General features: G+C 46.9%; 1 protein-coding gene and 1 long non-coding RNA gene across 2 annotated transcripts in view; one reads left to right on the top strand and one right to left on the bottom strand.

The window, feature by feature from the left end:
• The window catches only part of LOC141100159 (uncharacterized), a 77,290-nt gene extending 60,285 nt beyond the window's left edge, over positions 1 to 17,005 (bottom strand). Inside the window, exon 1 of the mRNA XM_073588437.1 lies at positions 16,890 to 17,005. The gene's annotated coding sequence lies outside the window, so the exon portion shown is untranslated. The remainder of the gene's footprint in view (positions 1 to 16,889) is intronic.
• Positions 17,006 to 22,781: 5,776 nt separating this feature from the next.
• Positions 22,782 to 24,823, top strand: LOC141100214 (uncharacterized). Its single transcript, XR_012234642.1, has 2 exons — positions 22,782 to 22,952; positions 24,377 to 24,823. It is a non-coding gene; the product is annotated as an uncharacterized lncRNA (long non-coding RNA).
• Positions 24,824 to 25,946: the final 1,123 nt, after the last annotated feature.

Below are 25,946 nucleotides of genomic sequence, written 5' to 3'. Positions count from 1 at the left end.
AGGGCTCGGAAGGGAAGTAGTGACGTTTTGGAATGCAGACTTTGATGGAATGGTCTGTGGGTGTCATGTTGCCTTTGGAGAGCCCCTAATGTACCTAAACAGTGAAAACCCCCCACAAATGATCCCATTTTGGAAACTAGACCCCCTGAGGAACTTATCTAGATGTGTGGTGAGCACTTTGAACCCCCAAGGGCTTCACAGAAGTTTATAATGCCCAGGCATGAAAATAAAAAAATCGTATTTTTTCCACAAACATGATCAATTAGTCCCCAATTTTTTTATTTTCCCAAGGGTAACAAGAGAAATTGGACCCCAAAAGTTGTTGTCCAATTTGTCCTGAGTACGCTGATACCTCATATGTGGGAGAAAACTACTGTATGGGCACACGTCGGGGCTCGGAAGGGAAGAAGTGACGTTTTGGAATGCAGACTTTGATGGCATGGTCTGTGGGTGTCATGTTGCCTTTGGAGAGCCCCTAATGTACCTAAACAGTGAAAACCCCCCACAAATGATCCCATTTTGGAAACTAGACCCCCTGAGGAACTTATCTAGATGTGTGGTGAGCACTTTGAACCCCCAAGGGCTTCACAGAAGTTTATAATGCCCAGGCATGAAAATAAAAAAATCGTATTTTTTCCACAAACATGATCAATTAGTCCCCAATTTTTTTATTTTCCCAAGGGTAACAGGAGAAATTGGACCCCAAAAGTTGTTGTCCAATTTGTCCTGAGTACGCTGATACCTCATATGTGGGAGAAAACTACTGTATGGGCACACGTCGGGGCTCGGAAGGGAAGTAGTGACGTTTTGGAATGCAGACTTTGATGGATTGGTCTGCGGGTGTCATGTGCGTTTGGAGAGCCCCTGATGTACCTAAACTATTGAAACTCCCCACAAGTGACCCCATTTTGGAAACTAGACCCCCCACGGAGCTTATCTAGATGTTTGGAGAGCACTTTGAACCCCCAAGTGCTTCACAGAAGTTTATAACGCCTGGGCGTGAAAATAAAAAAAACATTTTTTTCCGCAAAATTATATTTTTGCCCCCAATTTTTTATTTTCCTAAGGGTAACAGGAGAAATTGGACCCCAAAAGTTGTTTTGTAATTTGTCCTGAGTAGGCTGATACCCTACATGTGGGGGTAAAACACTGTTTGGGCGCATGGCAGAGCTTGGAAGGGAAGGAGCACCATTTGACTTTTTCAACGCAGAATTGGCTGGAATTGAGATCAGACGCCATGTTGCCTTTGGAGAGCACCTGATGTGCCCAAACAGTGGAAACCCCCCAATTATAACTCCAACCCTAACCTCAACACACCCCTAACCCTAATCTGAGCCCTAGCCCTAACCCTAGCCCTAGCCCTAACCCTAGCCCTAACCCTACCCTAACCCTAGCGGGAAAATGGAAATAAATACATTTTCTTTTAGTTTTATTATTTTTCCCTAACTAAGGGGGTGATAACGGGGGGTTTGATTTACTATTTATGGCGGTTTTTATGTTTGGCGGCTGTCACACGCTAAAAGACGCTTTTTATTGTAAAAGTAGTTTTTGCATCACCACATATTGAGAGCTATAATTTTTCCGTATTTTGACCCACCGAGTCATGTGAGGTCTTATTTTTTGCGGGACGAGTTGACGTTTTTATTGGTACCATTTTCGGGCACGTGACATTTTTTGATCGCTTTTTATTCCGATTTTTGGGACGCAGAATGAACAAAAACCAGCATTTCATGAATTTCTTTTGGGGGGGTGCGTTTACACCGTTCCGCGTGCGGTAAAATTGATAAAGCGGTTTTATTCTTCGGGTCAGTACGGTTACAGCGTTACCTCATTTAGGTCTTTTTTTATGTTTTGTCGGTTTTTTGCAATGAAAACAATTTTATATAAAAAATAATTATTTTTGTATCGCTTTATTCTGCGAGCTATAACTTTTTTATTTTTTTGCGGATGACGCTGTTTGGCAGCTCGTTTTTTGCGGGACAAGATGACGTTTTCAGCGGTACCATGGATATTTATATGTGTCTTTTTGATCGCGCGTTATTGCACTTTTTGTTCGGTGGTATGATAATAAATCATTATTTTTTGCTTCGTTTTTTATTTTTATTTTTTAAGGGGTTCGCTAAAAGGGTTAACTAATGGGACAGTTTTATAGGGCAGGTCATTACGGACGCGGCGATATCAAATATGTGTACTTTTATTGTTTTTGGGTTTTTTTTATTTTGAACAGGAGAAATTGGACCCCAAAAGTTGTTGTCCAATTTGTCCTGAGTACGCTGACACCCCATATGTGGGAGAAAACTACTGTATGGGCACACGTCAGGGCTCGGAAGGGAAGTAGTGACGTTTTGGAATGCAGACTTTGATGGAATGGTCTGTGGGTGTCATGTTGCCTTTGGAGAGCCCCTAATGTACCTAAACAGTGAAAACCCCCCACAAATGATCCCATTTTGGAAACTAGACCCCCTGAGGAACTTATCTAGATGTGTGGTGAGCACTTTGAACCCCCAAGGGCTTCACAGAAGTTTATAATGCCCAGGCATGAAAATAAAAAAATCGTATTTTTTCCACAAACATGATCAATTAGTCCCCAATTTTTTTATTTTCCCAAGGGTAACAGGAGAAATTGGACCCCAAAAGTTGTTGTCCAATTTGTCCTGAGTACGCTGATACCTCATATGTGGGAGAAAACTACTGTATGGGCACACGTCGGGGCTCGGAAGGGAAGAAGTGACGTTTTGGAATGCAGACTTTGATGGCATGGTCTGTGGGTGTCATGTTGCCTTTGGAGAGCCCCTAATGTACCTAAACAGTGAAAACCCCCCACAAATGATCCCATTTTGGAAACTAGACCCCCTGAGGAACTTATCTAGATGTGTGGTGAGCACTTTGAACCCCCAAGGGCTTCACAGAAGTTTATAATGCCCAGGCATGAAAATAAAAAAATCGTATTTTTTCCACAAACATGATCAATTAGTCCCCAATTTTTTTATTTTCCCAAGGGTAACAGGAGAAATTGGACCCCAAAAGTTGTTGTCCAATTTGTCCTGAGTACGCTGATACCTCATATGTGGGAGAAAACTACTGTATGGGCACACGTCGGGGCTCGGAAGGGAAGTAGTGACGTTTTGGAATGCAGACTTTGATGGATTGGTCTGCGGGTGTCATGTGCGTTTGGAGAGCCCCTGATGTACCTAAACTATTGAAACTCCCCACAAGTGACCCCATTTTGGAAACTAGACCCCCCACGGAGCTTATCTAGATGTTTGGAGAGCACTTTGAACCCCCAAGTGCTTCACAGAAGTTTATAACGCCTGGGCGTGAAAATAAAAAAAACATTTTTTTCCGCAAAATTATATTTTTGCCCCCAATTTTTTATTTTCCTAAGGGTAACAGGAGAAATTGGACCCCAAAAGTTGTTTTGTAATTTGTCCTGAGTAGGCTGATACCCTACATGTGGGGGTAAAACACTGTTTGGGCGCATGGCAGAGCTTGGAAGGGAAGGAGCACCATTTGACTTTTTCAACGCAGAATTGGCTGGAATTGAGATCAGACGCCATGTTGCCTTTGGAGAGCACCTGATGTGCCCAAACAGTGGAAACCCCCCAATTATAACTCCAACCCCAACCTCAACACACCCCTAACCCTAATCTGAGCCCTAGCCCTAACCCTAGCCCTAGCCCTAACCCTACCCTAACCCTAGCGGGAAAATGGAAATAAATACATTTTCTTTTAGTTTTATTATTTTTCCCTAACTAAGGGGGTGATAACGGGGGGTTTGATTTACTATTTATGGCGGTTTTTATGTTTGGCGGCTGTCACACGCTAAAAGACGCTTTTTATTGTAAAAGTAGTTTTTGCATCACCACATATTGAGAGCTATAATTTTTCCGTATTTTGACCCACCGAGTCATGTGAGGTCTTATTTTTTGCGGGACGAGTTGACGTTTTTATTGGTACCATTTTCGGGCACGTGACATTTTTTGATCGCTTTTTATTCCGATTTTTGGGACGCAGAATGAACAAAAACCAGCATTTCATGAATTTCTTTTGGGGGGGTGCGTTTACACCGTTCCGCGTGCGGTAAAATTGATAAAGCGGTTTTATTCTTCGGGTCAGTACGGTTACAGCGTTACCTCATTTAGGTCTTTTTTTATGTTTTGTCGGTTTTTTGCAATGAAAACAATTTTATATAAAAAATAATTATTTTTGTATCGCTTTATTCTGCGAGCTATAACTTTTTTATTTTTTTGCGGATGACGCTGTTTGGCAGCTCGTTTTTTGCGGGACAAGATGACGTTTTCAGCAGTACCATGGATATTTATATGTGTCTTTTTGATCGCGCGTTATTGCACTTTTTGTTCGGTGGTATGATAATAAATCATTATTTTTTGCTTCGTTTTTTATTTTTATTTTTTAAGGGGTTCGCTAAAGGGGTTAACTAATGGGACAGTTTTATAGGGCAGGTCATTACGGACGCGGCGATATCAAATATGTGTACTTTTATTGTTTTTGGGTTTTTTTTATTTTGAAAAAATGGATTTATTGGGGAATATTTTTTTTTTTACTAATTTATTTAGCGATTTTTTTTAAATTATTTTTAACACTTTTTTTTTTTTTTTTTTTTTACTTTATTACCTTGTCCCAGGTGGGACATCACTGTCCTGTGACAGATCGCTGATCTGTCACATCACAGATCACTGTGACAGATCAGCGATCTGTCACAGGCACTGCTGCAGACTTCCTCTTGCCTGCGCTTTGCAGGCACTGAGGAAGCCAGCTTCCTCAGGCCCCCGTCGCCATCATGGATTCGGGGGCCTGGAGGAAAGGAGTCCCCCGCAGCAGCGCTGCACATTGCGCTGCTGTGGGGGGCTCAGGGAAGCACGGAGGGAGCCCCCCCTGCCGATGCTTCCCTTTAACCCCCGGTACACCGCGATCGCGTTTGATCGCGGTGTGCAAGGGGTTAACGTGTCGGGGGCGGCCCCTGACACATTGTGCCGGGTGTCAGCTATGATAATTAGCTGACACCCGGCCGCGATCAGCGGCGCTCACCACGTGGGCGCCGCTGATCATGGTGACATAATATTCCGTCCATGGTAATTAGGTCCATAGTCACATGGACGGAATATTACGTCAATTGTAGGTAAGGGGTTAACTCCCAGCATCCCTAGCTCTACATTTGATTAACCAGGCTGGAACGACATTGTATGTGGGTCGTGCTATCCCAGCTATTCAAAGGTTGACGTTATTCGGTGTCACATACAGCTCTGGCAAAAATTAAAAGACCACTGCACAGTTTTATAAAAATCAGCTTCTCTACATGTCTGACAGCCATTCCATTCCAGTGTCAGTTGAATTAAAGTCAGAGTACACCTCATTCTACTTAATGTGCTTCTGATTAGGTGATCACCTGAACCAAATCTTATTTAGCGAAGGAAAGTATAAAAAATAGGTATTAGACATACCGGTAATGATGTTTCCAGGAGTCCATCCTGACAGCACCATGGAGGACGTCCTCCTCCTCCTTACAGGGACAGGAAAGCACACGAGAGGTTAAAAGGCCCCGTCCCACCCCTTTCCCTCAGTGACTTAACAAGAACCACAGCGTGGATAATGCTATAACTCTTAATGGTATCATCATATTACATCATATGACATAACTTAACAAAACATAACATAACAGGGAGGGAACTACCCGTGCTGTCAGGATGGACTCCTGGAAACATCATTACCGGTAGGTCTAATACCTATTTTCCAGGACGTCCCCCTGACAGCACCATGGAGAGTACCAAAGCACCTCCTCAGGGTGGGATCACTGCCTGGAGAACTTTTCTCCCAAATGCGGTATGTTGGCCTGATAGGACATCAAGTTTGTAGTGCTTGCAAAATGTATTCAGGCTGGCCCAGGTTGCCGCTCTACAAATCTGCTCGACTGAGGCGCCTGCGCGCTCGGCCCAGGAGGCTAAAACTGCCCTAGTAGAGTGGGCCCTTAAGGTATCTGGCGGGTTGGCGCCTTCCGACTGGTAGGCGTCTGAAATTACTGATGTGATCCATCTTGCGATGGACGCGATGGACGCCTTAGAGGCTTTTCTCCCCCTATTTTTACCCCTGAAGAGGATGAACATGTTTGAGTCAATACGCCAGTCATTGGTGGCCTCTAGATAGCTTATAACTGCCCGTCTTACGTCTAGGGAGTGGAGACGCTGTTCTTTCTCATTGCGGGGATTGCTGCAGAAGGATGGTAGCACTATCTCCTGATTTATATTCTGGTAAGAGGCTACCTTGGGGATAAAAGCCGGATCTAATCTTAAGGTTATATGATCGTCTCTGATCTGGAGATATGGATCTTTGGTGGACAGGGCCTGGATCTCCCCTATTCTTTTGGCCGTGGTGATGGCTACGAGGAAAGCCGTCTTTCGAGAGAGAGTCGAAATGGACAATCACTAGGCATGTAGGGGTCCCTACATAGGGATCTGAGTACCAGGCCGAGGTCCCAGGGCGGGGTGAGCTGCCTAATTGTGGGGCGAAGACGCTGCGTGGCCTTTATGAATCTTACCACCCAAGGATGGGAGGCTAAAGGGTAGTCGAAGAAGGCGCTCAAAGCTGAGATCTGGACCTTTAACGTGCTGGGTTTAAGCCCCTTATTATATCCCGACTGCAGAAAGTCTAGGACACTAGGGAGGTCAGGGGTACCTGCCGAGAGGTCGGACCTGCCACCTTCCAGGCAGAATCTCTTCCATATTTTTCTGTAGATTGCGGATGTTACCGGTTTCCTGCTGGCCAGTAGAGTGGATATGACCTGCTCAGATAAGCCCTTTGCTCTCAGGATGTCCCTTTCAGGATCCATGCCGAGAGGCGTAGCCTTGCTGGGTCTGGATGGCGAATCGGCCCCTGGTGGATAACATCTCCCTTCAGGGGTAGCTCGACTGGGTTTCCTACTGCCATGGCTCCTAGCAGCGGAAACCAGCTTCTCTTTGGCCAGTATGGCACTATTAATATCACCGATGCGCGGTCCTCGCAGATCTTCCTGAGTACCGCCGGTATCAGCGCCAGTGGCGGGAATGCATACAAGAGGGGTTCCGTCCAGGCCTGGCTCAGGGCATCTACTCCGTCCGGGTGATATGCTGGGTTCAAGGAGTAGAGGGCCCATCTGACGCATGGAATGCAAGCCGTCATCAGACCCAGAACTTCCATTGCACCTCTTATGGAGGAGCGGTGTCTCAGTAGTCCCTTGACTCTGTCTTGAATTGTCTGCTGCTTTTTTCTCGGTAGCCGGGATATTCTGTCTCTTGAATCCAGAAGGACTCCCAGGAAGATCTTCCTGCTTTCTGGTTTTAGGTCTGACTTCTGGTCGTTGATCAGCCAGCTGAGATACTCCAGTGTTCTGATCGTTCGGCTTCTGTCCTGGATGAGCCTTTCTTCTGATCCTGCGACTAGGAGAAAGTCGTCTAGATACGGTATTATAATGACTCCCTGCTTTCTCAGGTAGGCTACCACCTCCGCTACCAGCTTTGTGAATATTCGGGGGGCTGAAGCCAGTCCGAACGGAAGGCACTGGAACTGGAAGTGGCAGGTCCGGGATGGTAGACTGATTGCGAATCTTAATAGGCTTTGAGATGCGGGATGGATGGGGACCTGATAGTATGCACTCTTCAGGTCCAGAGTACACATGACAGCATCCCTGTCTATAAGTTGAATCGCTGAGCGTATTGATTCCATTCGAAACCTTTTGTATACAACCCAAGCATTTAGGGGTTTTAAGTTTATAATTGTTCTGGCCTCGCCAGATGGTTTTGTAATGGAGAATAGGGAAGAGTAATGACCTTTTCCCCTCTCCTGCTGCGGAACTGGCACTATGACCTCTGACCGGAGCAGGTCCTGTAGGTCTGCCCACATGGTAGAGTCTCCCGGGACTACGGTGGGGGCGATGTATCTGTCGGGGGGAGGGGAATAACATTCTATGCTGTACCTTTCTGTGATGGTTCTGAGGACCCACCGGTTCTGGGTTACCTGACGCCACCTTGCTGCGAATCGTCGCAGTCTTCCCCCGACACCTATGGCGTCATTGCCTTCTAGACCTGGAGGATGACGTAAAAAGAGGGGCCTTGCTTCTCCCCCCTTGGCTCTGAGTGTTTCTAAAGGAGCCCCTGTTGGATCTACCCTGGCTCCTAAAATCGGTCTGTCTCCTGAAAAAGGACCCTCTACGAAAGGACTGGGGACTCTTGGGTTTTTCTTCTGGAAACCCCTTGTTTTTGTCAGACACCTGCTCTAGGATGCTATCTAGAGCTGGCCCGAACACCCTTGAGCCTGAAAAGGGGATTGAGCAAAGCTTTGCCTTTGAAGCGTTATCCCCAGACCAAGACTTCAGCCAAACCGCTCGCCTAGCTGCGTTGGAAAGGGAGCTGTTTCTGGCTGCGAATCTTACTGATTCGGCCGATGTATCTGAAAGGAATGCAGTGGCTGATTTCATCAGAGGGAGGGAAGCTAGGATCTCAGATCTAGGGGTCTTGTTGGATAAATGCTCTTCCAACTGCCCCACCCATAGGAACATGGACCTGGCCACTGAGGTGGCTGCTATGTTAACCTTAGTAAGGGCAGCTGCCGATTCCCATGTTCTCTTTAACAGAATATCCGCCTTCCGGTCCATCGGGTCTCTGAGACTTGATGAGTCCTCGAAGGGGATGGCAGTTGTTTTGGTCACCCTAGCTACAGGAACATCGATTTTAGGAATTTCCTCCCACAATCGTGTTTCCTCTGGGTCAAAGGGCAGTCGGCTCTTAAAGTCCCGAGACAGTACAAGTCGCCGTTCTGCCTCTTTCCATTCTTCTAGGACCATTGTCTTAATGTGTTCGCTTACGTGGAAAACAGTTTGTTTCCGAGCGACCAGTCCCCCAAACATCAGGTCCTGTCAGGACTGCGGTTTTGGAACATCCTCTATCTGCATGGTGTTCCTTACCGCCTGCACCAAGTCCTCGGTGTCCTCTAACTTAAACAGGTATTTCCTGCCTTGGTCCCTCCTGTCAGTCGGGATCTCCCCCTCCTCGGGATCCGAGTCCCGGGGGTCTGACCCTTCAGGCGAACTTGTCTCCGAGGCTAGCTCCATCTCCCACCTCGGCCGCTTCCGGCTTGGCCCCGGACTAGGGGACTGCTGCCATGAGAGACTGGATCTGGAGGCCTGTACTTCCTCCCGAATCAAGGATCGCATCTCGGCCAGGAGGGACGGCTGCTCGTCTTATGACCCTTGACGTGCAGGGTCCGCAGAGAGTCTTGGTATAGTTGTCTGGCAGCTTTACCCTGCAAACCGGGCATCTGACAGACTTAGATGTGGCCTTTACCGAGTCCTTAACCTCTGTCGGGGGGGCTGGGGTACCCTTCTCCTGTACGATACAGAACAGGGATAGTCGGGTCAGTTGTCCTGGGCTGCGGGGAAGGCCGTGTGGGGGTTGGATTGCGCCAGGCGCACTTACCCCTCTGTCGGCTGGCGCCTCTGGGTCCATACCAGTGAAGCAGCTGTTGCCTACGGTGAGCTGCTAGCGTGCGGTGAACTCCTGGTCTGCGGTGAGATGCTGGCGTGCGGCGAGAGCTGCTGATGTGGCGGGCTGCTGGCGTGCCCAGGCTGCTGGCGCGCGGTTTTCAAATCGGCGCGTGACGTCATCGCCGCGCGCCGGCCACTTCCGCTTCCTGTTCTGAAGCCCCGCCCACCGAGCGTCTTGCAATGGCGGCGCCCACTGCGGGGACCCGGCTCCAGCTGCCCCGGGATCTCTCTCGCCGGCGCCCACACCGCCGACTGCGTGCGAGGCAAGCGCTTCCAGCCGCAACCGCCGCGCGGTCTGTATGTCGCGCCGGCATCGCTCGCTGCCTGCGGGGACCCGGGCGACTGCCGCGCGGCCTGGAGCCGAGAGCCTCCCACCGGGAGGAGCGGCTTCCTCCAGGAGCGACGTCCTGCTCCTGGCTTTGGGGCAGAGGGACTCCCCACCGGGAAGTGTCGGCCCTGGGCATCCTGACAGGGGGAAGGATTGGACCGGCCGCCCGATCCCCCTGCGCCCTCAGGTAATCTTCCTGCTCCTCTCGTATGTCCCTCCGTGCAGGGACAGGAAAGACACTGAGGGAAAGGGGTGGGATGGGGCCTTTTAACCTCTCATGTGCTTTCCTGTCCCTGTAAGGAGGAGGAGGACGTCCTCCATGGTGCTGTCAGGGGGACGTCCTGGAAAAAACCCTGCTGTGGTGTTCACAATCTTCTTGCAATAGGACAAGCTGGATGGCAAAACAAGTGCTAGTAATATCCCAAAAGTAATAGGAATGAAAAAATAACTTTTAATCATGCCAAAGGAGTTGAAAAGAAAAGTGTTGAGTGAGGAAAAGAAGGGCTCAATTCTGGCTTTACTAGCAGAGGGATACAGTGAGCGTCATGTTGCCTCAATCCTAAAATTTCTAAGATGGCAGTCCATTACAACAAGGTCAAGCAGCAGATATTGGGGGACAACAAAGCTACAGACCGGCAGAGGACGAAAACGACTCTCCGCTGACCAGGATGGCCGTCATCTTATTCGAATGTTACTCAGCAACTGCAGGATGACATCAAGTGACCTACAAAAGAAATGGCAAAAGGCAGCTGGGGTGAAGTACATGGCAAGAACAGTTCATAACTGGCTCCTAGAGGCAGGGCTCAAGTCATGTAAAGCAAGAAAACAGCCTTTCATCAATGAGAAGCAAAGGAGAGCCAGGCTGAAGTATGCCAAAGACTATAAGGATTGGACCATAGAGAATTGGAGTAAGGTAATCTTCTCTGATAAGTCTAATCTGCAGCTTTGTCCAACACCTGGTCGTCTAATGGTTAGACAGAGACCTGGAGAGGCGTACAAGCTACAGTGTCTTGCACCCACTGTGAAATTTGGTGGAGGATCGGTGATGATCTGGGGATGCTTCAACAAGGCTAGAATGGGGCAGGTTAATCTTCAATCAATCAATCAAATTTATTATCGCCAAGTACATATTACATATATACAAGGAATTCTTTGTGGCAAAGAGGCAACATAATATATAACAACAGATACAACAAGTAACATCTAACAAGACAGATACAGTATATAGTCTACACATGACGATTTAATTGTTGAACAGAGAGTGGATAGAAGCTGTTCATATGGCGGTTGGTGCTGCATTTGGGGACTCTGAAGCGACGTCCTGAAGGGAGTAGTTGGAATGAGGAGTGTCCCGGGTGAGAGGGATCGGATGAAATTTTCAATGCGTGGGATCGAATACTCTTATCATAAAGATCCTGGATTTTAGGCAGGGGGGAGCCTATAATTCTCTCTGCTGTTCTGAAAGTCCTTTGTAAGCGGAGTTTGTCATGCGCAGTGGCTCCCCCATACCAGACTATCAGAGAGGAACAAATCACAGATCTGATGACAGCATTAAAGAATAAGATCAGCAGATTCTTAGACAAACCATATCTTTTCAGCTGACGCAGGAAGAACATCCTCTGTTGTGCTTTTCTTATAACAGCATCCACGTTTTTCCCCCATTTAAGATCATGAGAGATGATAACACCAAGGAATTTGGTCTCTGTGACCCTAAGAACCACTTCGTCATGGATGTAGATTGGAAGTATCTCATGTTGATCTTTCCTAAAATCCACAACCATCTCAGCAGTTTTTTTAGTGTTGAGTACAAGATTATTGGCTTTACACCAGTCACATATTCTTTCCACCTCACTCCGATACAAGTCTTCAGCATTTCCCCTGATGAGACCAATCAGTGTCATATCATCGGCAAATTTCAAGATTTTTACTGAGTCTGCTGAAGAGATGCAATCATTCGTATAGAGAGAAAACAGTAACGGGGACAAAACACACCCCTGAGGTACCCCGATGTTTGTGACCAAGGTGTCCGAAGTGAATGGTCCAACTTTTACACTCTGTATCCTGGCTGTCAGGAAGTTATAAATCCACAAGCATAAGTTGAGAGGGACTCCAAGAGCTACCATTTTCTTATGAAGTAAATTCGGATCAATGGTATTGAACGCTGAGCTAAAGTCCATGAAAAGAATCCGGACATATGAGTGCCGTTCATCTGTATGATCCAAAATGTACTTCAGTGCCAGATTGACAGTGTCGTTTGCCGAACGATTCTCCTTATAGGCAAACTGAAGCGGGTCCCATAGCTTCTGCGTGAATTTTATCAGGTGGGACATCATAATTCTTTCGAAGACTTTCATAGCTACAGATGTGAGTGCTACTGGTCTATAGTCGTTCAACTCAGAGGATCCCACTTTCTTGGGGACAGGGATAATTGTGGAATTTTTCCAACACTGAGGTACAACGCACTCTTTCAGTGACACATTGTATATATTTGTCAGTATAGGGGCAAGCTGGGTAGCACATACTTTCAGACACATTGGAGATACACCATCAGGGCCAGGTGCCTTTTTGACCTTAAGTCCCTTCAGGATGCGTATCACCTCTGCCTCGGAGATCACTACTTGGGTGTTGCACAATGAATGATCTTTATATGAAAAGACTGAGGAGCTTAGAGATGAATAGCCACTGTGTGTAGAGCTTGCCTCAAATCTGCAGTAGAATTCATTTAACTCTGCTGCCAGACTTCTGCTGGGGTTCACTATAGTGGGGTGGCTTTTATAATTGGTGACCTCTCTTAATCCTCTCCATGCAGATCTAGTATCTTTTGATGAGAACCTTTCCTCCAGAATCTTTGCATACTCGTGTTTGGCTAACTTGATCTCTTTAGATAGCGAGTTCCTAAGTTTCTTGAATTCAGTAATATCGCCTGCTTTATAAGCCTCCTCTTTTCTCTTACGGATCAACCTGACTTTATTTGTAAACCACGGCTTGTTGTTTCCCCGAAAGTGGACAGATTTGGATGGAATAAACGTGTCTTCACAAAAACGGATATATGAGGTCACTGCATCAACCCATTCATCCAGACCCGAGCATGTTTCCTGGAATACCTCCCAGTCCGTGCATTCAAAGCATGCTTGCAGTTGCAATTTTGCCTCCTCAGACCATGTCTTCTTTGTATAAACTGTAGGTTTGGATGTTTTCAACCTTTGCCTGTAGGCTGGAATTAAATGAATTAGACAATGATCTGAAAAGCCCACTGCTGCTCTCCTCACTGCCCTGTAGGCCCCTTTTAAGACAGTATAGCAGTGATCAAGCGTATTGTTCTCTCTCGTGAAGCAGTTTATATGTTGAGTAAATTTGGGGAGATCCAGGTTGAGTTTTCCTTTGTTAAAGTCCCCCATTACGATCACAAATGCTTCAGGAGATCCTTTCTCCCATTCTGATATTTTGCAAGCTAATTCACCAATAGCAGCTTTAACAGATGCTTGAGGGGGAATATATACTGCAACCAGAACCATAGATGAAAACTCTCTTGGAGCGTAAAATGGTCTACAATTGAGTGCAAGGTACTCTAGATCTGGAGAGCAACCTTTTCCCAGTATGTTAACATCACAGCACCAGCTAGTGTTGATGTAGAGACATACCCCACCCCCCCTTTGTTTACCTGAAGCTACACAATCACGGTCAGCTCTGTAGATAACAAAACCAGGTAGATCCAGACTACAATCAGGGATGGTGTCATTCAACCAGGTCTCAGTAAAACAAAGAGCAGCTGAATTGGCCATATCAGATCTCATGTTACAAAGTAAGTTCAGTTCCTCCATTTTGTTAGATAAGGAACGGACATTAGCCAAGTGGAGTGAAGGAAGAGCTGTTCTGAACCCTCTCCTCCGAAGGCGTGCCAGGACTCCTCCTCTCCTACCTCTCTTGCAGTACACCTCCACAGGTTTCACAGAAGTAATGGATTTTATGTACTCAATTGTTGAATTAGCAATCATGCTCCAAGAAGGGGAGTCCATGAGAAATTGCGGATGATTCCAGAATAATAAATCGTCCCTTGAAATCATAAGAGTAGGTTTACAGAGTGCAGTGGCCATGACTACACTCAGCTTGTAGCTATAAAGACTGAACAGTCACAACTTAGCAGAGTTAAATGTACAACTTTCCATAAAGGGTGCTCCCAGCACTGCTGGGGGGGAGGGCATGGGTGCAACAAGACAGGGACATCAGGGGACACGCCAACAGTCAGTCCAAACCTGCCCAGCTCACCCCTTCAGCTCCACCTGGATCACAAGATCTCCAGAACATCTCCAGCACCGCACACTCCACCAGCTTTCCTATCCCGGGATCATCTGCATGCTGGAAATGGGTACAAGGCAGGTAGCCAGCAGCTTCACACTCTCCCAGCTGAAACCAGGCACGGAGCTCCACGAGGACAGAAAGACACCGGTCCCAGCTGGTCGCAGTCTCCACACTACTCCCAGCTCTGCCGAATCCTGTAGCCCTACAGCTCCATGTGGACCACAAGATCTCCAGAACAACTCCAGCACCGCACACTCCACCAGGTTTCCTATCCTGGGATCATCTGCATGCTGGAAATGGGTACAAGGCAGGCAGCCAGCAGCTTCACTCTCTCCCAGCTGAATCCAGGCACGGAGCTCCACGAGGACAGAAAGACACCGGTCCCAGCTGATCGCAGTCTCCACACTACTCCCAGCTCTGCCGAATCCTGTAGCTACGCAATGGTGAGTGAACCAAAGGGAGAATTAACAATTAAACGGGGTAAAAAACTAAAAAACTCAGGAGCCTCATGCCAGAGCAGCCATCTCTCGGCGCTCCTTTGCGAAGAACGTATGATACAAGCTGCATACAAGGTTATCCTGGAAAAACATTTGATTCCTTCTGCTCAGGCAATGTTCCCCAACTCTGAGGACTGTTTTTTCCAGCAGGACAATGCGCCATGCCACACAGCTAGGTCAATCAATGTGTGGATGAAGGACCACCACATCAAATCCCTGTCATGGCCCCCATTGAGAAACTCTGGATTGTAATCAAGAGGAAGATGGATAGTCACAAGCCATCACACAAAGAAGATCTGCTTAAATTTTTGTACCAGGAGTGGCATAAGGTCACCCAAAAGCAGTGTGAAAGACTGGTGGAAAGCATGCCAAGACACATGAAAGCTGTGATTAAAAATCATGATTATTCCACAAAATATTGATTTCTGAACTCTTCCTGAGTTAAAACATTAGTATGGTTGTTTCTAAATGATTATGATCTTGCTTTCTAAGGCCTCTTTCACACATCCGGTTTTTGTCATCTGGCACGATGCGGCGAAATTTTTAATAACCGGATCCAGCACCGGATCCGGTTTTGTCCCATAAGCTTTCATGGGCGCCGCATCGTGCCGGATGGTTATACGTCGTGTCCGGTTGTTGCCGGACACGGCATAAATTAGCCGTCCGGCATCTGCAAAAAACGTTCCCTGCAACGTTTTTTGTCAGCGCCGGACCGGCTTTTTCCACAGCGCATGCCCGGACTCTGTGAATGTTAACCCCACAAGTGCCCGGCGAGAGAGAGAGAGATCTCTCTCTGTCACCCGGACACTTGCGAGAGATCTCTCTCGCCGGGCACTTGTGGGGTTAACACTCACAGTGTCTGGGTGAGAGAGAGAGATCTCTCTGTGGGGTTAACCCCACAAGTGCCCAGCAAGAGAGAGAGATTCTCTTGCCTGGACACTAATGTTAACCCCCCATGTCTCTCTCTCTCCACCCCCCTCCCCTCTCCTCTCCCCTCTCTTTCAGCAGCTGTCTCATTGGCTGCCTCTGTCCTGCGGCTCCTTTAATAATGTCCGAGCCGTATCATCTCGCCGCACACACATCCGGTGTCACGGCTGCTGGCCGGATCCGGCGGCCTGGCTTTTCGCCGCACGCCGCCAGACCCCACACACCGGATGTGTGAAAGTAGCCTTAGCATTATTTGAGGTCTTCAAACACTGCATTTTTTGGTTCTTTTGACCATTTCTCATTTTCTGAAAATAAATACAAAATTTAGTGCTTGGAAATTCGAAGACATGTTGTCAGTAGTTTATAGAATAAAAGAACAATTTACATTTTACTCAAAAATATACCTAGAAAGAGAAAAATCAGACAAACTGAATCTTTTGCAGTGATCTCTTAATTCTTGCCAGAGCTGTATATTAAATGTCATGGTTTGCTAGTTCTGGATTTTGACCGAGTAGGTTCATGACTCTCCTAAGCCATAGGACAGAAGAGCAGTCAAAACGATGACAACCAATCTTCTGCCAGCTTTCAGGTGGCCAAACGGATCCCATTATAGCATCGCAATACAACAGCATTTTTTGGTCCGCCCTGTCTCGTCAAAAAAACGCATGCGCACGCTCGCGCACGGAATGCGCAAAAACACATTGAAGTTTATGGGAACGAATGCATGAGCATGGTCTTGCGCACGCTTGCGTTTTTTGGCACATGCGTTTTTGAGGTAAACAAGTCTGGAATGTGGTCTAGACATTGAAAAGAATGTCACACCTAAAAACGCATGCGCATAAAAAAAGCAAACGCATGCAAAAACGCATGTAAAACGCAAGCAACGCTGCGCTTTTTTGACGCATCAGCGTACGCATGACGCTAAAAAACGCGCGTTTGTTTTGCGCTTTTCTTTGCATTTTTTATGCACTCGATGCGCTGCGCAAAAAAAACGCTAATGTGAAACTAGCCTTACACAGCATAAAAAACTAGTGGCATGCAAGTACTGAAAACCCCATCCACTTTGCTGGGACTGGAAGACGCTGCGTTATTTGTGCACAAAAATACACAGCAGAAAAAAACGCACCAAATACTGATAGTGAAAACGTAGTCATAGTGTGCAGCACTGAGGGGGTGTCCAGCAACTTCACTATGTGTTATGCACAGTGCCCCAGCTGCTGCAGAACATCACAGCACACACCTCAGACCTTCGGGACAGTGAACGACGGTACAATAGTGAGCATATACAAACCCGGCCAGGACCGACCTGATAGGCAGCTGCTCAGTCCTAGGAGCTGAAGGACCTGTGGTGATGTCACCGCCATGTGACTGGCCACATGACGGGGTGGCGCCCAGCAGTGACTAGAGGACCTGTGGTGACGTCACATGAGGGGGCGGAACTCAGTAGTGAGCACTGCACGTGCACGTGTGTGCAGGAGTGCATCAGTGTGTGTGCAGGAGTGCATCAGTGTGTGTGCAGGAGTGCATCAGTGTGTGTGCAGGAGTGCACGTGTGTGCAGGAGTGCATCAGTGTGTGTGTGGAGAAGGACGTATAAAGTGATGGATGCGTGGTTTTCTAGCCAGGGAAATGCTGGGAGGTGCAGTCCCCCTCTCACTGTAACTTAATAACGGTCTGGACTTGCTGGGACTTGTGGTTTTCTCCTTTTGTATTCCAACAATTTGCAGACAGAACGTTCACCTTTTCCTAAATCGGGCCAAAGTTCCACCCACTACAGCAATACCAGTGCAATGTTATTACTTGTCACAAGCGTAGGAATGCATTGTTCTGCTTACTTCCCGCATGTGGCTGTGCACACCATGCGGAAAGTAAGCAGAACATTTGCGGATGGTACCCACTGTCCGGAGGAGAGGAGACTGTCCTCCAGGCTCTGGGTACTATATCCCTGTAAAAAATAGAATAAAAAATGGTGTTATATTCACCTTCCGGCGTCCCACGCAGCCTTCCCGGGCCTCAGCGATGCTCCCGTTACCAGTAATGCCTTGCGAGACCTTTGATGACGTCGCGGTCTCGTGATATTATAGCGGTCCCTATTCCTCGCGAGACCGCTACATTATCGCGAGACTGCGACATCTCGCAAGGCATTACTGGGAACGGGAGCATCACTGAGGCCCGGGAAGGCTGCGCAGGACGCCGGAAGGTGAATATAACACCATTTTTTAAAATTATTTTTAACATTATATCTTTTACTCCTAATGCCGCATAGGCGGCCTCAATAGTAAAAAGTTGGTCACACTCGTCAAACACTATGACGAGTGTGACCAACCTGTCAATCAGTTCTCCAAGCGATGCTCCAGATCGCTTGGAAAACGCTAACATTCTGCAAGTTAATTACGCTTGCAAATCGCTAGTTTTTCCGCGGGAATTTAAAATGCGATTTTCCCGCGGAATGGAATTCTCGCGGTAACTTCCACGGGAGTTCCGCTACGTGTGCACATAGCATAACAGTTCCAGCACAGCGGCTGGGATTTCCAGACGTCTCATACATACTGTGCTTCTTTGTCTCACAGCGTGTACAGACCTGCACTGTGGGTTTCAGATTCCCAGTATGTCAGTTTTTCTTGCGGGTACGCTGAGTTTTGTGTGCGGATTTTCCCCATAGACTTGCATTAGATGCGGTAAATCCACAGGTTAAAAACTCATGTGTTTTTAGTGTATTTCCACAGCGGAAAAGCATCAGTGGCGCATGTAAGGCTAGTTTCACATTAGCATTTTTTAATAGAAACGCATGCAAAAAACGCATCATGCATTTTGCATGCGTTTGCGTTTTTTAGGCACATGCGTTTTAACCAGTTTCTAGCCATGTTAACTCTTAAAACGCAGGCGATTTCAAACGCAAGCGTGCGCATGTCCATGCACACGCCTGCGTTCCCATATACTGTAAAGTGTTATTTTTGCGCATTCCGTGCGCAAGCGTGCACATGCGTTTTTTTTACGCCATTGGATGGACCCAAAAATGCAACAGGTTCGGGCGCACCTAGGCGCACACTACAAAAAACGCATGCGCACGAAAATGCATACAAACGCGTGCAGACCATGCGCCCGCCATGTTAAACATAGGGGCGCATGCACATGGATGCGCACGATGCACTGCGCTAAAAAACGCTAATGTTAAACCAGCCTGTCACGATCCATGCTGGATTGTGACAGATAAAAGCACATGTAACCTTTTTTTTTTCTTTAAGCTGGTTGCTTAAAGTTAGTTTTGCCCCCGGTGGCCATTAGGGTCATTACACAGTGGTCATTACACAGTGGTGTCTTTAGTTCTAGTTTTTGCCCCCGGTGGTTGCTAGTATTATTACACGGGAATCACTAGCCGGTGTGATTGTTCTGGCTCTTGCCTGTAAAGGAGAGTCAGGTGGTCTCACTCACTGTTGGTGATATTGGTCATTTCCAACCATCCTTGGTGGAGGAAGGAGCTAGAGAAGAGTTCCTTGCAGCTCAGTCAGAGTCCAGGTGTGGAAGGAGCAACAGTGAGGAGTTCCTTGCTGGTCTGACAAAGCTTTGGTGAAATAGCAGCTATTCAGGAGGAAAGCTGCACTCAGGTGCTGGGCTCTGTTGCTGGGAGCAATAGCAACAGAGCAAAGCTAAGTGGTTTTTCCCTGTTTGTAACTTTCCTTATGTGTGTTTTAGTGCAGTGGTGGGATTAGTTTCTGCACTGTCCAATTCATTAGAAAGGGATAGGTGCAGGGTGAGCTAGGGTTTTTAGGTATCCTGCTCGTCGCCAGATGCGGAACCTGCCTAGGGACCGTCAGGAGTAGAGTTGAGCGACTTTGGTCGGATCGGGTTTCATGAAACAAAATTTGTTTCAGATGAAACTCGTCTGACTAGGGCAAAAAAAAGTCGGAGTTTCGTTCGCTCAATGCCGACTTTTATTCCCCATTGACTTGCATTGGGGTCGGGTTTCGGACGAAACTCCGACTTTTTTTGCCCTAGTCGGACGAGTTTCATCTGAAACAAATTTTGTTTCATGAAACCTGATCCGACCAAAGTCGCTCAACTCTAGTCAGTCGTGTAGAGACACTGACTCAGGGGAGTGCAGGAGGTCTCCACATCCCCGTTCCCTATTGCAGGGCCCTCCATTGTATCGGTTTCCCTGGTGTGTTTCCCTTATCTCTGTAAATTCGCCCTGCTGGAGGCGGTGTATCGAGATACACATGTAACTACTGAAATTCGCCTGCTGGAGGCGGTGTATCCAGCTGCACGTTACGTTTAAATTCGCCCTGCTGGAGGCGGTGTATCCAGGGTCACGGGTGTCATAGAAATTCGCCCTGCTGGAGGCGGTATATCCAGTGACCCGTGACATCACACAGCCTAATCTGCACCTATGTATAGCAAAGTTTTGTCCAAGACACATACCAGGAAGTAATCGTTTAGGCTATGTGCGCACAGTGCGTTTTTTGTGCGTTTTCACCTCTCCATTAGTATTCCATTGACTTGATGTCACCTGACAATACAAAGGTGACAGCAACCCCACAAATATTACTCCACTTGCCACCGCTACAGGCCAAGTGGGAAGAGTCGGGCAAAGGGCCAGAATTGGCACATCTAGTAGATGCACCTTTTCTGGGCTGCTGTTTTTCGGCTGGGGGGAGGGATGCAATATGCATGTCCCCTTACCAGCCTGAGAATACCAGCCCAAAGCTGTCTGCTTTAGCTTGGCTGGTTGTCAAAAAAGGGGGAACCATTATTTAAATAATTAAAAAATACGGAGTGGGGACCAGTCTATTTTTGATAACCAGCCTTGCTGAAGCTGACAGCTAAGGGTTGCAGCCCCCAGCTGTTAGTTTTGCCTGGCTGGTTATCAAAAATATAGGGGAACCCACGCCATTTTTTTTAAATTATTTATTTACAAAGCAGGCGCCAGCTGAATACTCCCATCATCCGCTCCTGCTCTCACTCTTATTAGTGTCAGTAATCATCAGCTGATGGGAGTAGTAGTCCCATCATCTGACACCAGTGACCAGAGGTAAACTTTATACCTCAGTTGACAGCTGAGTGCTCATGTGGTCTTTTGACAGTGCAGGAACTGAGGCTCTCTGACCGGCAGTGATAATTTTACCACCCATCAGAAGCAGTGTTTGCCGCGCTGTCATGCACTGGATGTTTGGGCCCCCCATTCAATTGAATTGGGTCCTGTTCTGGTACCCGAACTTTATGTAACTGTTCGGCCGAACAAGCCAGACCCAGACACCCAGGTGTCCGTCCATTTCTAGTTACATCCTAAGATACTGTATATACAGTATATATGATGACAATGTTATGCACAAGATAAATCGCTGAAGATTACCTCCATAGACAAGGCTCAAACATTAAAGCAGCCAAACTGGCAAAATGGAGGTGATTATATATCCTGTGCAGTATACATAAAACATATTAAAAGTTTAAATCACTCCCCATTCAAAATAAAACAATGTAAAAAAGAAATACACAGATTTGGTATCGCCGCATTCAGAAACGCCCGATCTATCAATATATAAAAATAATCTGATTGGTAAACGTTGTAATGAGAAAAAAATCTAAACTCCAGAATTACATTTTTTATCACCATAACATTACGTTAAAATGCAATAACGGGCGATCAAAACATTTGCACCAAAATGGAATCAATGAAAACGTCAGCCCTCACCCAGCCCGAGATCAGAAAAAACGGAGATGCTACGGGTTTCGGAAAATGACACCATTTTTATTTTTGTTAAGAAAGTTTGGATTTTTTTCACCAGCTATATAAAAAAGAAACTACACGTGTTTGGTATCTACAAACATGTAATGATCTGGAGAATCATAATCGCAGGTCAGTTTTAGTAGTTGGTGAACATAACAAAAAAAAAATTGTGGAATTGCACTTTTTTTTGCAATTTCACTAAACTTGGATTTTTTTCCTGTTTTCCAGTACATTGTATAGTAAAATCAATGGTTTTCCTTCAAAACATTAAGAAGCTTCCTGGAAACCAACACTTTAAGAAGATGTCTTGTGTGTGAAGCTGGGATGTCCAATCATCAGATGGAGCGGTGTCATCAATTCTCAGACTGTGAAACAGACGGAAGGATCAGGCCTAAGCATGCTACGGGTGTATATCTCTCAAAAAGATGGCTGCCAAAGTTGGAAAGTATGATTACATATTATCCACTACTTAGTAGTGTCTGTTGTCCAGTAGTAGCCACATGGTAGTGCTAGCCCCAAACTAGCACCTAACCATTTAATGAAAGCAAAAATAAACTTGGCACTCAAATTGATGAAAGATGAGGACATTTCATTTATTTTGCATCAAGACAAAAACAGAAGAAATAACTGAACGTTTTCAGTCCCACATTGGACCTTCATCAGGGTAACTTGCTACAATATACAAACAGAAAAGAAAAATAATGAATAAAATAAAATAAGAACAGTCATATGATGCATTTTCTCAAAAATGACATAATTAGAACTATATTGAGTTATATTCTGTCAAAGCCGCACAAAATGTCACCGCAGCGGAAAACATATCTCACGATGAGACCTTATTTGGTCCAGATAAAATACCTAGGAGTCAAGAGTATATGGTATTATTAAGGAGAGGTGTGTATAGACAGGAGTGCCCATGGTATCAATATATTTCTTATAACTGTAAAGGGTATGAGTGCTCCTTAGTGCTTATAGGGTAGGAAGAAATCCGAGTAGCACCTGTTTCAGAGGGATAAGACAGTGTGCTTCAAATAAGGTGGAAGGATGACAAGAGGAAAATGCCTAAGGAAGAAGTCACAAGTACTAACCAATGCAATGTGTTATCCATAGGAAAATGCGGCCATTGCCAATGGTAGCAATTTTTACGTGTTAAAATTGCTGACACAGCTAGATAAGTGAGGGTAAAGCAGATAAATTATACCTTTTTGATACTTGTACAAGATGGATAAAGCAGAAGTCTAAGTTTCAATTTGGTACATGCTTCTTTCTATAGGAAATGTCAGCACAAGGGCGTATGTAGAGTGGGGCAGGCAGGGCACTTACCCTGGGTGCAGACATCATTGAGGAACTGTCAGGCTGCCCAATGCAGCATTCCGAGGTGTTTCCTTGGCTGCGGTATTTTGACATCCCACCGGGAGTGGGATTAAGTCATAGTCCGAGCCAATTGTCAAACTGACAGCCAGCTCAGAGAGAAGTGAACAGCCATATGCCTGTATTTAATTGTACCCGTGTCTTTAGGCATGCGTACATTTAAAGCTCTGACTGTCGGCACTTCCACGTGAGAGTGATTTCAGCAGCATGATCAGGTCAGATGATCACAAGTGCAGCATCATAACTGCACCACATAGGAGGTGGATGGCAGCAAGGTAAGCACTCCAATGAAACACATTTGTTTTATCGAAGGGGGGGATTGTGAGGAAACAACAGTATGGGGAGATGGTGTAAATGTGAGGAGATGACAGTATGGTGGAAGTAAATGTAAGAGGCGACGACCGCATAGGTGGAATGGCTAAATGTATGGGGATCTAGATTGTAAGAAATGGAAATGGAGGCACAGAAGGTAAAGTGCACATTAGTTTATTGAAATTTTTGTAGAACCTCGGGACCACTGCCCGGGGGACTCCGAAGGGGGCTTGACTAAGTGAGTCCCAGACTTCCATAGTAAAACCCCTCAGACAGGGCCAGAATGGAAAGTGTAGGAGACGCAAGGTGCTACCTCCAGTTAGACCCTGGGTACGTGGAAGCTGACTCTACCGGACTGGCGGGCAGGCAGGTACTGCAAGTAGCGGAGAACCAGGCTGGAGATGAGTGACAGAAGTGGGTAGCCATTGGCAGAAACCTACTTTTGAAAATGGTGCTGTCTCTTTAAGAGACCGGGTGTGCGCGCGCTCTCAGTGGCGTGCCTGGAGACCTGTGGGATGCGCACAGTGTCCAGGTGTTAGGCATCAGGTTTCTGCGTCTGCTCTGCAGGAATCCAGAGCCTCACATTCCGCGGTCTCCTGCTGTCTATCTACTGCAGAGAAGATTACTTTGCAGCAGACCTCTCCAGAGACTAAGTTCCTCTGTGCTCCTACTGGGCATGCTCACGAGACGATCTCCCATTGGAGATCGGGAGTCATGTTCCCAGGACCTGCTCCAGATCTCATTGGTCCATCTCGGAGATCTGGAAGGTCCTGCACGGCTATAAAAAGCGCGCATGACCGTTCGGCCATGCGCTAGTATAGACTATACTGCTATGTGTGAATGGTGATGGATGTATGATTCTGGTGACTGACTTATTATGAAACCCCTTCCCTCTGATATTACGCATGTGGTTAGGGAATTAGTTCAGTAGTCTGCGCCAGTCTGTGGCAAGCCTTAGGCCACTGTGCACACCGCACCTCTGCGCTAGCGTCCGACATAGTGCCTGCTTTGTAGCTGTGTCGTCCAGCGGCAGTGTCCTGCGCCGCGCTGCAGTTGCAGCCCTTTTTGGCGTTCGCAGTAGCGACGCCGCACACACGGTAGGTCTAGATGGACGCAGCCCCTCTGTCTTAGTTCCTGCTCCTGTGACCTTATACCATGTGTGCATTTACCTAAGGCCTGTGACTCTAACAGGCTCAGCCTTTTTGTATGTTTTTGTTGCTGCGCCTCTGTGTGTGAACAGAGCCCGCTCTGCGCACTTCGGGTGAAGTTGTACCCGTGCGCATTATATCGCCATATTGCTCGTCTGCAATTACTCAGCAGCGCTTGTAACACCTACTGCACGGTGGACCCCAAGCGGTGAACGCACTTTATTATTATTTTTATTTAGTGCATTCCGCCATTCCTAACACCAGGAAGCAGGAGCAGGCACCGCAGGACATGGGATGGGAGCCCCAGGAGACCAGCAACCCCGCCGGGCACCGTGCTGAAGTGGCGGCCCCGAGGCAACAGGTGCGGTCCGGGGACAGGACTGGGACCGGGATGGATAGAATCATAGAATGGTAGCGTTAGAAAGGACCTCCTGGGTCATCTGGTCCAACCCCCTGCTCAAAGCAGGATTCACTAAATCATCCCAGACAGATGTCTGTCCAGCCTCTGTTTGAAGACTTCTATTAAAGGAGAACTCACCACCTCTCATGGCAGCTTGTTCCACTCATTGATCACCCTCTTACAAAGTTTTTTCTAATATCTAATCTGTGTCTCCTCCCATTCAGTTTAATCCCATTGCTTCTATTCTTTCCTTGTGCAAATGAGAATAAAGATGATCCTTCTACAATGTGACAGCCCTTCAGATATTTGTAGACAGCTATTAAGCCTCCTCTCAGTCTTCTCTTCTGCAAGCTAAACATTCCCAAATCCTGCAACCGTTCCTCATAGGACATGGTTTGCAGACCGGTCACCATTCTGGTCGCTCTTCTCTAAACTTGCTCCAATTTGATGTCTTTTTTAAAATGTGGTGCCCAAAACTGGACACAATATTCCAGATGAGGTCTGACCAAAGAGGATTAGAGGGCAATAATGACTTCAAGTGATCTGGACTGTATGATTCTGTTAATACATCCTAGAATTGTATTTGCCTTTTTTGCTGCTGCATAGCACTGTTGACTCATGTTTAGTGATGAGTGAGTATTCTCGTTGCTCGGGTTTCCCCGAGCATGCTCGGGTGTCCTCCGAGTATTTGGGCGTGCTCGGAGATTTAGTTTCTGTCGATGCAGCTGCATGATTTGTGGCTGCTGGACAGGTTGAATACATGTGAGGAATGCCTGTTTGTTAGGGAATCCCCACATATATTCAGGCTGTCCAACAGCCGTAAATCATGCAGCTGAGGCGATGAAAACTAAATCTCTGAGCACGCCAAAATACTCGGAGGACACTCGAGCATGCTCGGGAAAACCTGAGCAACGAGTATACTTGCTCATCACTACTCATGTTCAGTCTGTGATCTATTAGTATACCCAATTCTTTTTCACATGTGCTGTTGCTTAGCCCTATTCCTCCCATTCTGTGTATACTTTTTTCAATGAATCTATGGAGCCGCTACATAGATTCACCAATTGCCCCATCTGTCTGCTTATGAGTGAAGGTTCTAGAGCTCTCCTGTATAGATACTACAGCTGTCACTCAACAGCAAATGGTACTCAAGGGATGAGCGAATAGCTTTGGATAATTCCTCATCCGAATAGCTATAGCACTTACTAAAGAGCTGCATCGGGAACCCGGATACCTAGAGCGCTCTCGATGATCAGCTGATAGGCGCCGCAGCTGCATGTGTCATGGCTGTGTGACAGTCACAACACATGCATGGACAGCCTGTTTGTTGGGCTATCCATGCATGTGTTGTGACTGTCACACAGCTGCGGCACATTCAGCTACGGTGTCGAACAGCTGATTATGGAGAG

The sequence above is a fragment of the Dendrobates tinctorius genome, unplaced genomic scaffold, assembly GCF_039654945.1.
Source record: "Dendrobates tinctorius isolate UK_male_01 unplaced genomic scaffold, ASM3965494v1 ptg000103l, whole genome shotgun sequence".
Taxonomy (NCBI): domain Eukaryota; kingdom Metazoa; phylum Chordata; class Amphibia; order Anura; family Dendrobatidae; genus Dendrobates; species Dendrobates tinctorius.
This window is presented reverse-complemented; position numbering and strand designations above follow the sequence as displayed.